The sequence below is a fragment of the Parasteatoda tepidariorum genome, chromosome 11 (genome assembly GCF_982258835.1).
Source record: "Parasteatoda tepidariorum strain Cologne lab strain chromosome 11, Ptep-v5.0, whole genome shotgun sequence".
NCBI lineage: Eukaryota > Metazoa > Arthropoda > Arachnida > Araneae > Theridiidae > Parasteatoda > Parasteatoda tepidariorum.
In genome coordinates this window covers 93,516,508-93,530,182 of record NC_141765.1, presented here as the reverse complement: position 1 = coordinate 93,530,182, position 13,675 = coordinate 93,516,508, and the positions used below count along the sequence as shown (strand labels likewise).

General features: G+C 26.9%; 1 long non-coding RNA gene across 1 annotated transcript in view; it reads right to left on the bottom strand.

Annotated features, from left to right (window-relative positions):
• Positions 1–13,675, bottom strand: part of LOC147801900 (uncharacterized) — a 38,607-nt gene that overhangs the window by 13,969 nt on the left and 10,963 nt on the right. Inside the window, exons 3-7 of the long non-coding RNA XR_015430609.1 lie at positions 7,752–7,901; positions 5,639–5,754; positions 3,540–3,709; positions 955–1,095; positions 170–259 (exon numbers count right to left, since the gene is read on the bottom strand). This is a non-coding gene — a long non-coding RNA (uncharacterized LOC147801900). The remainder of the gene's footprint in view (positions 1–169; positions 260–954; positions 1,096–3,539; positions 3,710–5,638; positions 5,755–7,751; positions 7,902–13,675) is intronic.

Here is a 13,675-nt window from a genome sequence, read left to right as displayed (position 1 = left end):
ACATGAATAATTTAATAATTTGTCTTAAAATTTGACCAATATAAATACATTCAGCAATCCACAGCTGATGGTTAGTAACTGATAGCAGGATATAATCAAGTTAAACTATCACATAAAAAAAAAGAAATAATTAAACAAATAAATAAAAATAGGATAAAAATTGACATACTTAAAGCACAGAATAAGACGGCTGAAGATGCATGCCCACAATGGTTAACTTCACAGGTTGGAGTAAACCATTCCAGACCCAACTTATCTCCTAAAGATAAAAAAATTAATTAATTAAAGAATAAATAATATGAATTTAGCATTTTTTTAAATTTAAATATCATTATAAATTACCATTTAGCATAGGCACTTCTATTAATATGTCTAAAAATAAAATCTATTTATGCAAGGAATAATGTGCACTACAGTGATTTAGATGATTTATAACCCAGCATTGAACAGCCAACCCAATTGTTTTGGGTTTATGACTACTAATGTTCAACTCTGAAGCCTTGTAATTTTGAACTCAATCCAGAAGACAAGGAAACTCCTGGATCAAGTATTGGAAATAATTTGCCTTTGTGGAGGACTTTTTGGTGGAACTAACCCGTATTTGTGTTAGAAGGAGAAGAAAACAACGAAAACCACCCACGGTTAGCCTGACGGCAAGGGAACTCTTAACCCTTTGTTGTCTACCACAGAGGATATTTTACATCAGTACTGTGGTTGGTGCACAGAATTTGTATCGACCAGCCGATGCTGGAAGGCAAACGTTCCATCCCTTGAGCCATCACGGCTCACAACACATTTTTAAACATGCATATAAAATTGTTTTAACGAACTACTCAGTACTATTAAACCTTCATAATTATTTTAACAGTTTATTATATATTATTTTATTTTGACTTTATTCTGTAATCAGGGTTTAAAATTTAAAGAGGTTGATTACTTTAGTATTATACTCACTAGTTTAACTCAGACCCTTGAAAGCCCGAGCCTGGCTCCGGATGGTTAATCATTAATAACGGTTCTGGATTTTAAAGTTCCAGTTTTTAACATCCACCTCAATATCTTCCAACCATCGTTTCCTTAACTAATAGCCAAATCCTAACAATTAAAAAAATAATCAAAGCTAAGTTTAACACATTTGGATTATATATCTCCTATTTGTAAATAAATATTTGATTAATATTATTTTAAGAAATAATTTCACCAACAGAAATTTTTTTAAAACATTCTTGAATTTGACATTTATACATTTTTGAATGTTAATATTAAAATTCAGGTAATTTCTATATTTTATTGGAATGTAAAATATAAGCTTCATACACAGAAAATTGCAATATTGTGATTATTGCATAGCTTATAGAAAGCTAATTTGGCAAACAAAATAATAAAACTATAACTGAAATATCCAAAAATGAACAGCATCAGTTTTAAAATTAAATTCTTATAAAATGGTAATTGTTTAAATTGGTTTGGGTTAAATAATTTATCAAAGACACACATAATATATATTATAATAAAATATAAAAATTAAAGAAAAAAAACATAAAAGTATAAGTGATGTTGAAGATTTCTATTATATTCAAAAAGGATATTTATGCAAAATTACACTAAAGATTTCTGAAATATTAGATACTTAAGTTACTTTAGAAATATGGGCATATCCCATGCAGAAATCATTTATTTTGTACTCAAACTATTTGAATCACTAAAATTATTAGTTCAGTTTTGATAATGTATAAGTAGAGTGGGATGCATACATTCAATTATTTTTGATAAAGATGTAAAACATTTCAATTGTATAAAATCTTGCTCTATGGAAGATATTTTTCAAACTTTTGAGTAAATTCCGTATCAAAAACAAAGTTTTCTTAAATATGGAATTACAGGGGTGATTGTGAGCCCAAGTCAAAATTCCGGAAAATTTCTTAAGTTAAAAAAAAAAAAAAAAAAAAAAAAAAAAAAAAACAGTTTTAATTGAAAAATTAGAAAAAAATTTAAACAAGGTTTTTTTCCTTTTTCTCAATATTTCTTAGTTTGCTTAAAATATATTTAAAATTTTACGCATACCTATACCATTTACACATACCTATGATGACCTGGAGAAATAATTAAAATTTACAAATATGTCTTTCTTTCTTGAGTTTATGATTATAACAACTGTTTACTGATAAAAAATGAATATTAATCACGAATATAAGCTTATGAAGTATCCCTCTAGCTCTACCTTAAGAACAAATAAAATAAACTGTGTTTTTAGGTGCCACCTTTGAAAATTTGATTTCCAGAAACTTCTGTGATCAATGATTTTTTGAAACGTCTGGACATTCGATCTCCGGAAACTTCCGGATCACTGTCAGCGAAAATTCCGGAAATCCGGATTTTTTCCGGAGCACAATCAGCCCTGGAATTATGAATACAGTAAAAGCTTTAACGAGTATGACATATTAAGAGAAATCTGCTATTGCGACAATTTTCAAGTCATCCTCAAAATAGTGATATTAAAAGTACAAAAATTATATATTTATAAGGAGTTAAAAATGTCTAGCATTCAATTATTGTGAAGAAGTTTCATTAATAAAAAGTAGTGAAAAATTCATATCAATTCACGTTATTTAATTCCTACAGCCTTAAACTTCCACTTTAGGAAACAATAAGTTTTCTACATATAGGAAAATCTACTGCACAATATACACAATATATATATATATATACTTCAAATAAAAATCATTAAATCTAAAAAATCTATTTTTCCTATTTGTCTAATATTTATGCAACGATCTACTAAAAACTTCAAAAAATAATAATAATATATGAGAAATACCAATGACACGCTTTGATTTACATAAATGTGGGTAACAGTAAAGGTTAGCATAAGGAGAAAAAAAAAAGAGCCTAAAACTGAGAAGCTATTTTCTCTTGCATGTTATGTGTTTATTCATTTGATCATTTCTCATCAAATTTATTTGTAGAGATAAACACAGAATTTATGAATTTAGTCATAGAATTTATTACTTATACTTGCATAAGTTCAAGTTTAAGACCAATTCTTTACATTAAGTAAAACTCCGAAAATAATAAAATTCAAACCATCAATCCAATTAGTTTAAGGCAATAAGCTAAATGAATTTCCTTTAATAAATCAGTATTAATTCCAAAAATATTTTAGCATAACATTATATAATTAACCCTATATAATTTTCCTCAAAATAATAGTATTTCCTTAAATATTTAAAAAGAAATTTTTTTATATAACTTTAATTAACACTGATTATAAAAATTCATTTTATTTATATTACTTTGTAATCAATGAAAACTTAAGGTATCAGAATGTAACAGCCGTAAAAAAATTTCTAGTAGAAAGAGTTGTACTTAATGATACTAATGGGTAAAATAATGGACAATTTAATAATGGATAAAATATGTTAGTAAGAGCAAAATGAAAAGTTCATGAAATAAGCCCATATATTATTACAATCTGTTAAGGAATAATAGGAAATAAATTAGGTAAGAATATTTCTAGGTTCATTATTTATTTTTTTTACTTGTTATGATGATCATCTTCACTGCTGTTTTTTCTCAGATCTCAGTAATCAACTTTGTTTTCTTCTGAAATGAATATATACTTCCTCTCATTGTTTCTGTCAACAGTTATTAAGTACTGACGATCCGAATTATAAACCACTGGTTTATTGGTTCTGGCTCCAGCCCCCGTCTATAATATTTCAAAACATAAAACACAATTCAATTTAAAAACAAACCAAAATTATTTCTACGTTTCTCATTTGCATGTTATGGTTACAACCATTGAAATGAAAACTTGGAGGCCTTGATTTGTAAAGGAAAGGAGGAATATAGAGACAGTGATTAACTAAACAATTAAACTTAACAAATTTATTAAAGAAAGAAAATAAGTATAACAGTGACATTAATAGCACAGAGCTACATACATGCAGCGTTGCAGAGCAAAGACTGATTGAAATAGATAGTTCTAAAAAAAATAGACAGTTAATTAAGAATTTAGGGACTTTTCCCTTAATATGAAAAAAGTACGCTTACTTGTTTTACCCTTATCACATCCCCCACCCCACTTTGCATCGCTGTCAGAGAATCAAGAGTCCTTCAAGTTCAACTTTGGAAGTTCTCCCATGAACTACTTTTCATTGTTTACTGCGATTGCTGCAGCGCCACTAATATTCATCATGTATATAGTTCATTTCATTTATTAATTTTATTTAATAAATGTATAATAAAAACAAAACAGTTTGCTTCATATTATATACAACGCATTATATACAACATATTATATACCATTAAAACTCACTCAGTATCAGAAACTCTAGTACAACTGGTTCCAAGGCAATTCAAACAATCACACAATTAACTTATTATTTTAACTGTGTCAACATTGGAATGGATAAAACAAAACTGAATGAGTTTCTTATATACATAATAAATTCTTTTTATAACTTTCATTAATTTAAAAATATGTTACTAGATAATACTACCTTTTTAATACATATCTTATCGTGCTTAAACCATTTTTTTCATAAATAAATATTTCTGATAGATTTTTTTTTTAAACAATAGTACAACTTTTTAAATAATGTATAAATTTTAACACTTAAAAAAATACAAAATGCAGTAAGAATATTTCATTACACATGCTTTTAATCCATAACTAATTAACAACATGGTATTTACACACATATGCATTTTTTTTAAAAAAAAAAGTTAATCAATTGTATTTCAGAAAAGTTCATTAGTTTTCCTTTTTTATTATTCTATTATCATTGAAAATTGACTGATGCAGACTGAGTACTTTGAAACACTTTGGAAATATATTTTGGAAATTACAAAATATTTAGAATTGTGAATCTAGATATTTTTTTGCCAATAGTGATATCTCTAAATATCTTCAATGAAATTAAAGATATATAGAGATCATGATATACAGATTTGTTTAAAAATATTTCTTGTGTCTTGAAGAATCATTATATATTTTTTCACACAAAATACCTATATATAAGTATAATTCAATGAGTTTACTTTTGCAGCTTTTATCCTTTTTTCTGTTTTTCACAAAATCAAAACAAAAAAAAATTTCATACGACACAATATATGACATAATAGGAAACATTTTGGAGTAGTTAGGGGCTTTTCCTTGTTATTTCAAAGTAAACCAAAAATGAGTTTAATATTCTGACAATATTAAAATTCTAACAGCATTAAGATTTTATGTACACTACATACACGCAGATAATTTTCTCTTAGATAGAAGAACCAAAAAATTTACTTTGTCTAATAAAGTGGTATTTTAAATCTGTTACTTCAAAAATTTACCCGAATGCTTGATAAAATAAAAATCACAGTTAAAACATTTACTAAAACTCAACTGAATGAAAATTTAACATAGTATTTGCAGTAATATTTTTAAAAAAATTGCAAAAATGCGAACTTTTTTGATATTGTTAAAAAAAAATTCAAAAATTTGTAAGACTTGAATATATTCTATGAGCATAGAAGATTTCCTCAAAAGTTGGGAATCCACCAATCTTTTCATGAAAGCTGACAGCTATGCATTTTAATTCTTTTTTTTTTTTATCTACAGTTATTACGAAACATACAATGACTATTACTTTACCTTCATAGATATCTGAATAGGATTTTTGTTTTCTTTTTCATTCAGCCATTCTTTAGCTGTAAGTGATGGAGTAGGTGCAACAGTGTCAGGAACAAATCTTCTTGAAATTGTTCAGACTAGTTAAAAATAAGTTTTGAATATAATACATAAGTAAATATATAAAACCAGTTACAATATATTTCTGATAATACTTAATGAATAAAATCAAGAAATACCATCAAGACAAGCGACAATTAGCTGATATAAGACATCATGACACGAATACATTGCCAGGCAGAAGGTAAAACAGTAACTAGAATCAAAAAACGAATTCCCTGTTCTAAAGTAGAACTTAAAAGAATTTCCAAGGGTAGTCACAAAGTTAGATGTAAATATGTTGATAACAATATCTTTTATTCCTTTGTGTTTATCATTTCTCACATGAATGAAAAAGGTAAAAATATCAGTTTCTTCATGTGAAAAAAAAAAGGAAATACAGTCAAACCTCATTAATGCGAAATCACTTAGCGTGAAATATCGTTTTACATGAAATATATGTTCGGTCCCGGGAGTCAGCAATCAATTATTACTGTATTTTACATATTTAACATGAAAATTTCGAGCTGACATGAAAGTTCACAACATAGATAAGAAGCATGTGCATAATGTGTCAATTATTCAGAATATATCGGACAAGATGAAATCTGGTTAACATAAATAATTATGATACTCCTGCCAATTTTGAGTGAAAGAGGTTCGAATGTATTTAAAAAAAAATTTGGTAGCAATTCTTAAAACCATTAAATGTTTTCTTTTAAGAAACAAAAGCATCCTTAGTAGTTAATGTGATATTTTACTAAAGGTATTTCAGCACTTCTACCTTCTAAGCACTACTGCCTGTTGTACATCAAGCCTTTCACTTTCTTCACTTGACATTAATCGAACACGATGAATCTCCATCTGTTTCAGATATGGCTATCTTGTGGGTAACCTTCGTTTCTTTCCACTGTTTTCCCCACTAAGTAGATAGGGAAATTTGTTTTGGCAAAGTGCTAAACCCCCAATCAAAGTTACTCTGCCTAAGCTACCCTAAAATAACGCCTCAGTAACCCCAAACATAATTTATAGTGAAATTAAGACCAGGAAACATTCGAAATTTCAGTGATTTTATAATATGCAGTATATTAGACATCATATGCAGATTTTGTAGAACAAATCTATTTTTAGATTAATGAATTTTCTTTTCCAAAAAGTGTAATAAGATGACAAGGGGAGGGCGATTTCATAATGTTAATAACTTTGAGTGAGGACAGCAAAATAAAAAGGAGGAAAATATAGATGAAGATATCGAAGATTTTTTTCATCTCCTTCTTTGGCTATGTTTCAAAGGTTAAATTTTCTACAAAATTTTGAAACATTCCTTGTGAATGATTATAACCAAATGCGACAATTTAGTGCCATAGATTTCTAATATCATACAATAAATGATAAATTTTATTAAACGTTGAATTAATACCATTATTGTTAACATTTTAAAATGATTTGATACATCTAAAAATTTACATGTTACTTAACGTTTGAGAATGAATGATTTAAAAAATTATATGTGATTAAAAATGTATGCTAAGCTTCAAAAACCCTTTTCCTGGCATGTCCCCAGCGATCTTTTCAATAATTGCTTCCTTAAAAGTGCATACAAGTCTGCCTGATTTTTTATTTCTTAACTGAAAAAGACCTTTCTGAGCAAGGAATGATTTCCAAAATATTTTTTAAAAAAAAGGGTTTTCAGACAATTATTGGTCTACCAATAAAAAACTTTTGCCCTGCAAGATTAAGAGTGTTTTTGGAAACTCTTTTACAAAGGAAAATAAAAAAAAAGTCATAGCTTGGGGTCCTCAATCATTAGAGTTATAATTTCAAACACCATAAAATTTAAAAATCCATAGAAAATTACCTAATGTACAATTGTTTTGCAATTACCTAATGTAATTGCAAAACAAAAAACAGAGCACCCTGAATAACTTTTGATCTAATGATCGGATCTTCACATTCTAGGACTCAATTGTTTGAGTGGGTGACACAAATAATTTGTGCAGATGATATTTTAAATCAAGAAATCAGACACAAAACTTACTTTCTCTGAACCAACACACCCTTTTTTCTACGAATTCGAATTACTGACCCCAAAATGAAGGGGAATATTGCTCGCTATCTGGGAAATATGGTCATAAAAGTTTGGTCAGGAAAACAGTCCAAAGTTTTTAATTTGACCAGATTTTTCTTCCTACAAGAAAATTATAAAAAATCAAAGAATAATTCTTAATTTTTGCAAAGTTCTGCAAACTTAAATAATGCAGTCTTATAGTAATTTTTCAAATATTAAAAAATTAGATTACAAATGCTTTTTATTTCTATTAACTGTGACTCTTCTTCGCATAGACATTTCCATTTTCATAATTAGCATAAAGAGTGCAGGCTAAAAATACTCAAATCCTGAACTAACAGTTGTTCTGTTTTAGTGATAGCCAAAGAAAAAAATTCAGAACATTTCTTTTGCGAAGTATTTATAAACCAGACTGTTTTTTTTTTGTTTTTTTTTTTAAAGACAAATTTTAAAAAAATAATAATTTGCTTCCCTTAAGTACATTAAAAGTGAATTTTATCACAAAAGAAATACAAAATATAATATTTTTAGTTTCAAAACTTTGTTTAGTCAGATAGTTAGTGATAGATAGTGTTAGTCAGATAATGGTATCCAGTACAGTTCTATTAATGGAGTACTGAACATACATAATGATACATATAAGGAGATCAATACACACAAAATTTTAAATCAATACATAAAAATTTTTACAGTGCTGTTACATTGAAATAAAAAAAATAATCAGTATCAATCAGTTAACATTTCCTCATACCAATATTTAATTAGATTTTGTAATCGAGTTCAGGACTTCCTTAACACATTGACTGCCGCATGCATTTGCAGTGAAATCTCCTTCAGGCCAAGAGTATGAAGTGTATTCTGCTAAGTCCCAACGATATTTTAATAATATGAGTCTCTGGCGGTCACAAGAACAATATCTCGGTCCATTTTGTTTCCATGATATCATGTCTGTTTATTTGAGTCTGTTTCTTCTCATCTCACAACTTCACATGATCAGTTTGAATCTTTGCTGAGTAAAGAGGAATATAACTTAAAGTTTTTACTCTAATTAGTTGAAATTTCAAAAAAAAAAAAGAAATGGAAAACTTACTTTTTAGTGAGTCAGATAGAAGTGAACAAGAAAGCTTTTATGAGGCTCACAATAATTTCCTTAATAAATCATTTTTGTATTACATTTATAAAAATTCAATAGTTTTGTTACGTCCTGTGAAATATCTTTTAAAAAACATATGAATATCCTTCGCAAGAAGTCATTGCAAATAAGCATCACCCCAATACGGGTTACGTGGCCTGATCAGAAACTATGCTGTTATCTGAATATGGGTGACGCGGCAGTCAATGTGTTTATCAAATAAGTATAAAGTAGGGTTTCAATAATCTTGAAACAAAAGCAGAGTGATTGTGTTTCTTAACACTTTTGTACAAAATTAATTTAGTGGATAATACCTCAATTTCCCATTCGAAATTGTTATGACATGATTAGAATCGAATATTTTTAAAATCAGATGAAAGAGATAAATCAATATGACTTTTAAAACTACAGAATTCAACACTGCAATGTTTGTTATTGCATTTGCATAAATAAGCGTATGAACCTTGAATTCTTCACCATAAAAATTTTATATTACATAAGATTTATTGAGTATCTTTTTCGTAAAGTAACTGCATTCCTAAATAATTTGAAACAAAGTATCCTGCAGGTAAGGTTGCATGACTTAATCGTGCATATAAATGAGCACTCCATAAATTTGAATCATCAAATATTGTGAATTTTAAAAGCACAATTACATAAAATAAAACGATGCTGGGTTGAAAATACAAATTTTTCAAAATTAATTTAACCATTCCCAAAATAATGGAAAATTCAAACTTATGGCAGTAATTATATACATGATTTTTATTTGTAGAAAATGGAATGTTCTGAACACACACAAAAATCAGGAACATCATGACAAAAAAGATAAAAATTGGGACAAAATATGATCAGAAATATCAAGAATATCAGGATAACTAAGAACCCTGTGATGTTCCAAACTCTTAATAGTTATAAAAATAGCATATTCTTTTTTTGAGGCTCTAAAAGAAATAAAAACAAATAAATATTTGGCCTTTCCAGCAACATATACCATTTTAGTATCATGATCATAAAGAGAACGCCAGAAGAAATATCAATGTTCTCAATTCTCAGATGAGTGTCCAAATTGTGCTGAAAACATATACATATTTTTGAGTTTACAATTCAAACATTATTAAAGAACTTTTTAAGGTGAAATATTTTAAAGGAGGGTAAAGCTGAGGGTTCGGTTATATGAAGTAACATAGGCTAGTTCTCTTCTGGAGGTTCATTTTGGAGAGATACATTTCTTACAAATTTCTCAAAAAATCTAATTAAATATATTTTTCTAACTAGTCAAGAATTTTTTTTCACTAATAATCTGAATGATTACCTGTATTCTGGTTTATATCTAGAATTACAAAGTTGTTTAGTTATTCTGTAATATTTTTTATAGATATAAAAAGGCTGTTTTTATCCTCAGTAGCTCTACTACACAGGACTAATGTGGACAAACTAAGGTGCTAGTGACAAATTTGATAATTTATTAAGTAGTCATTTATCATAACTCAGAAAGGTATATCTAAAGATAAAATTAAATCAATTACAATCTAAGCCTTATGGAGGGCACTTCACTTAACTAAAAATGACATTTTAAACAAAATCAACACATTAAAAATTAGTATTCAATTCGATTTTATTTGATAGCATGAATCAATTTAAAATTGAATCAGTTGCAATAACCATAGTTTTAACTTGATGATGAAATGGTTCAAATGAGGAGCGCATGGTTTAGTAATATTTCCCTCAATGAAAACAACTGTCAAAAGAGAACCATTTGCTGTTTTAATTTAATGTATGGCAAAAATTCTTTCATTTATCTATATTGAATGGTATTCTTTTATCAAACTTGATAAAACATCACCTTTAAATTTTCTTAAAACCTTTAAGGGATCTTAATCGTAAGGTTTTTGTGCTAAATATCGAAATCATTAACTGTAAAGGTATATTATTCTACAAAATCATTTTGATTTAGGAAATGCATAGCATCAATTGAGTTATATATTTAACCAATAAACATTTATTCCATTGGAAGTTGAACAGAGTCATTGTCCACACTACCCATACCACCATTTTCTTAACTAGTTCTATGAAGACATGTTGTATTTGTTTAAGCCTAATATTGGTTAATTGAAAATATACAGAGCAAAAGGTAATATCAAAAAAGGCAAAAATGTATAATTTTTAACTTATTGGCACCTCTTTTCAAATAATGAATATAAAATATGTTATAAAAGAGAAATTTTAAAAGTCACTCTTGCACCGTAAAAACCCTCTTTCACGAATTTAAACAAAAATATTCAGTTTAATTTTGATATTGCATTTTTGAAGTGTACATCAATGTACACTTCACTTTGACATTTTGCATTTTAAATTTTTATTTTTACATTTTGATTATTCAAAAATTAAATTTTGATGTCTAAAAATATTTTGTTTGATCAGGCAAATCAAATCAAATAAACAACAAACAAAAATATTTTCTTGCGAGTTTTAAAAAAAATCTAAATCGATGAGGCGAATTTTACATTTATTTGAATCTATTTTGAAAAAAACATGGGTTTTCGAAGTTTCTTCTTAATTCTGAGAAAACATAAACTATCTGTTAAGTTTTCCTGTTCTGTCATACAAATTAACAAGATTAGTAATTAAGATTTTTCTGCACTTATATTTTAGCAAAAAATAATTACAAAAAAAAAAAAAAAAAAAAAAAAACAGATTTAAGAGTGTAATTTTTTATTTCAATTGAGAATTTTTTCCCGCGTTTAATGATTAAAATTCTACTAAGATTTATAAATACTCAATACCATTTAACAATAAAACTGTACTAAAATTCTTAATACCAGTAATAATAAAAAGTTTAATATTATTTAATTAATGCAAACTAATAAACCAAAATTAACCCGACTTATTAAGTATGATATATAAATTCTATATAAAAAAAACTTTAATTTTTAATTAACAAATTTATTAGTTAAGGTCTTTTTGCCAAAGTAGTTTTAGTAAACAAATAATTAACTTGCTATACAAAAACCATGCCAGGTAATTTCGTGTTTAGGGTTGTAGCAGCCCTGAACGAAACATCGGAGAATTTTATACATAAAAACCATATCATCATATGGTTTTTATGTGGTATGTATGGTTTTCATATGGTACATAAAAATCATATTTGTTTAAAAGATATATATTACATATTATAAATTTTATTTCAATAAGATTTTTTATTTTAAAATTCTTTTCACGTTGAAGGATCTGAACTCTAAAATGTACAAATAATATTTAATATTACTTAACAATACTGCAATAAAAATTCTTAATACCATTAAAAACAGCTTAATATGATTTAATTACTACAAACTAATTACAAAACAAATTATAGAAGCTATTATTTTTTAATCAAACTCAAAACTTAAAATAAATTGTAAAAACAGAGTACCAATTTTGCCAAATGAAAAATAAATTAATTTAGATAAGAAATCATTTTTTAAAAAAAAAGTATAATTAATTATAAATTGAAAAAATAAAGAAATTAAATTCCTTTTCAATATTCACACTGCAGACAACAGCCATTAAACTTAAGGGGTTTTGAATCCACGCCGGATTCTTTATAAAACAATTAGAAAAAATGTATATGATAAGAAAAAAAGAGTTCGACGTTTAGAAATGTAAAAAAATAGGTTACATATATGAAGTGTTCAGAGCAAAAGTAGATCTAGCTTTAATAAAAGTAGTTTAAGTTTGATTTATCTAAGTAATTAAAATTTATAATTTATGAAATTAAATGTATTTCTTCTTTCAGCACACTAATAATCAGAATTGAAAACATAAATTACGTGAGCTATTGGGAATTTTTTTAAAAAAATAATAACTAAAAATCAAAAAAATCACCCGTTTTGGGGGGCAGGGCGGGCGGAGTCTTGTTTTTCGGTGGGCATCTAAATCTAGAAGACACTGGACATGCACCATCCTTTTGACCTTGAGACAGTTTGATGAAAAAGGGGATCTTAAGTTATTTCTTAAATATATAAATACTTTGTAATGTAAATGCCTTTAACTACCTACTGTAAATTCCTGTGAGAGATTTTTCCTAAGCATTCTCCTCACGTAGGAAAAAAAATGTAGGAAAATTTGAAAAATGACTTCAGAAAAATCAGAAGAAAAACAAGAATCTGGCACGAATATTTCACATTTTTTTTTTAAATAACTTCACAGAAAAATACCTAAAAGTTATGTTATTTTATGCTGAATAACAAAAAATGTAACATTGTTCCTCTATGTCCAGACATAAGAGTATAGTCCTTTAATGTATTTCATTCTATTGAAATAAGAAAATTTTACAAAATTTCAAAGTCAAGTTAATAATGTCAGTAGAGTAGTTAACTTGCCTTCAGTTACTATCTATGTTGTCTCATAACAAAAAAAAATTATTATTACTAAGTTATATCAAAAACTGAATAAATAAAAATAAAATGTTAAACCTTAAGGTGCATTTTTTCTTATACTGATTATAAATGCTACACTGTAAAGTAGAAAGTAAAAAGTCCTGCTTGATATTTCCTTTAAAATTTGTTTAAAACATTTCTAAAATTTATAAATTTAGAATAGAGTTCTACTTTTAAAAATAACACACATTGCATCTTAACAGCAATAAGACACTATTTTTGCACATTTACAACATACACTTTTATGCATTTTTGTACACCTTCACTCTAGCTTGGATCTTACTTATTTAGCTTACCCTAATAAAAAAAAAACTTGATATGAAGAAATTTTCCATGACAAA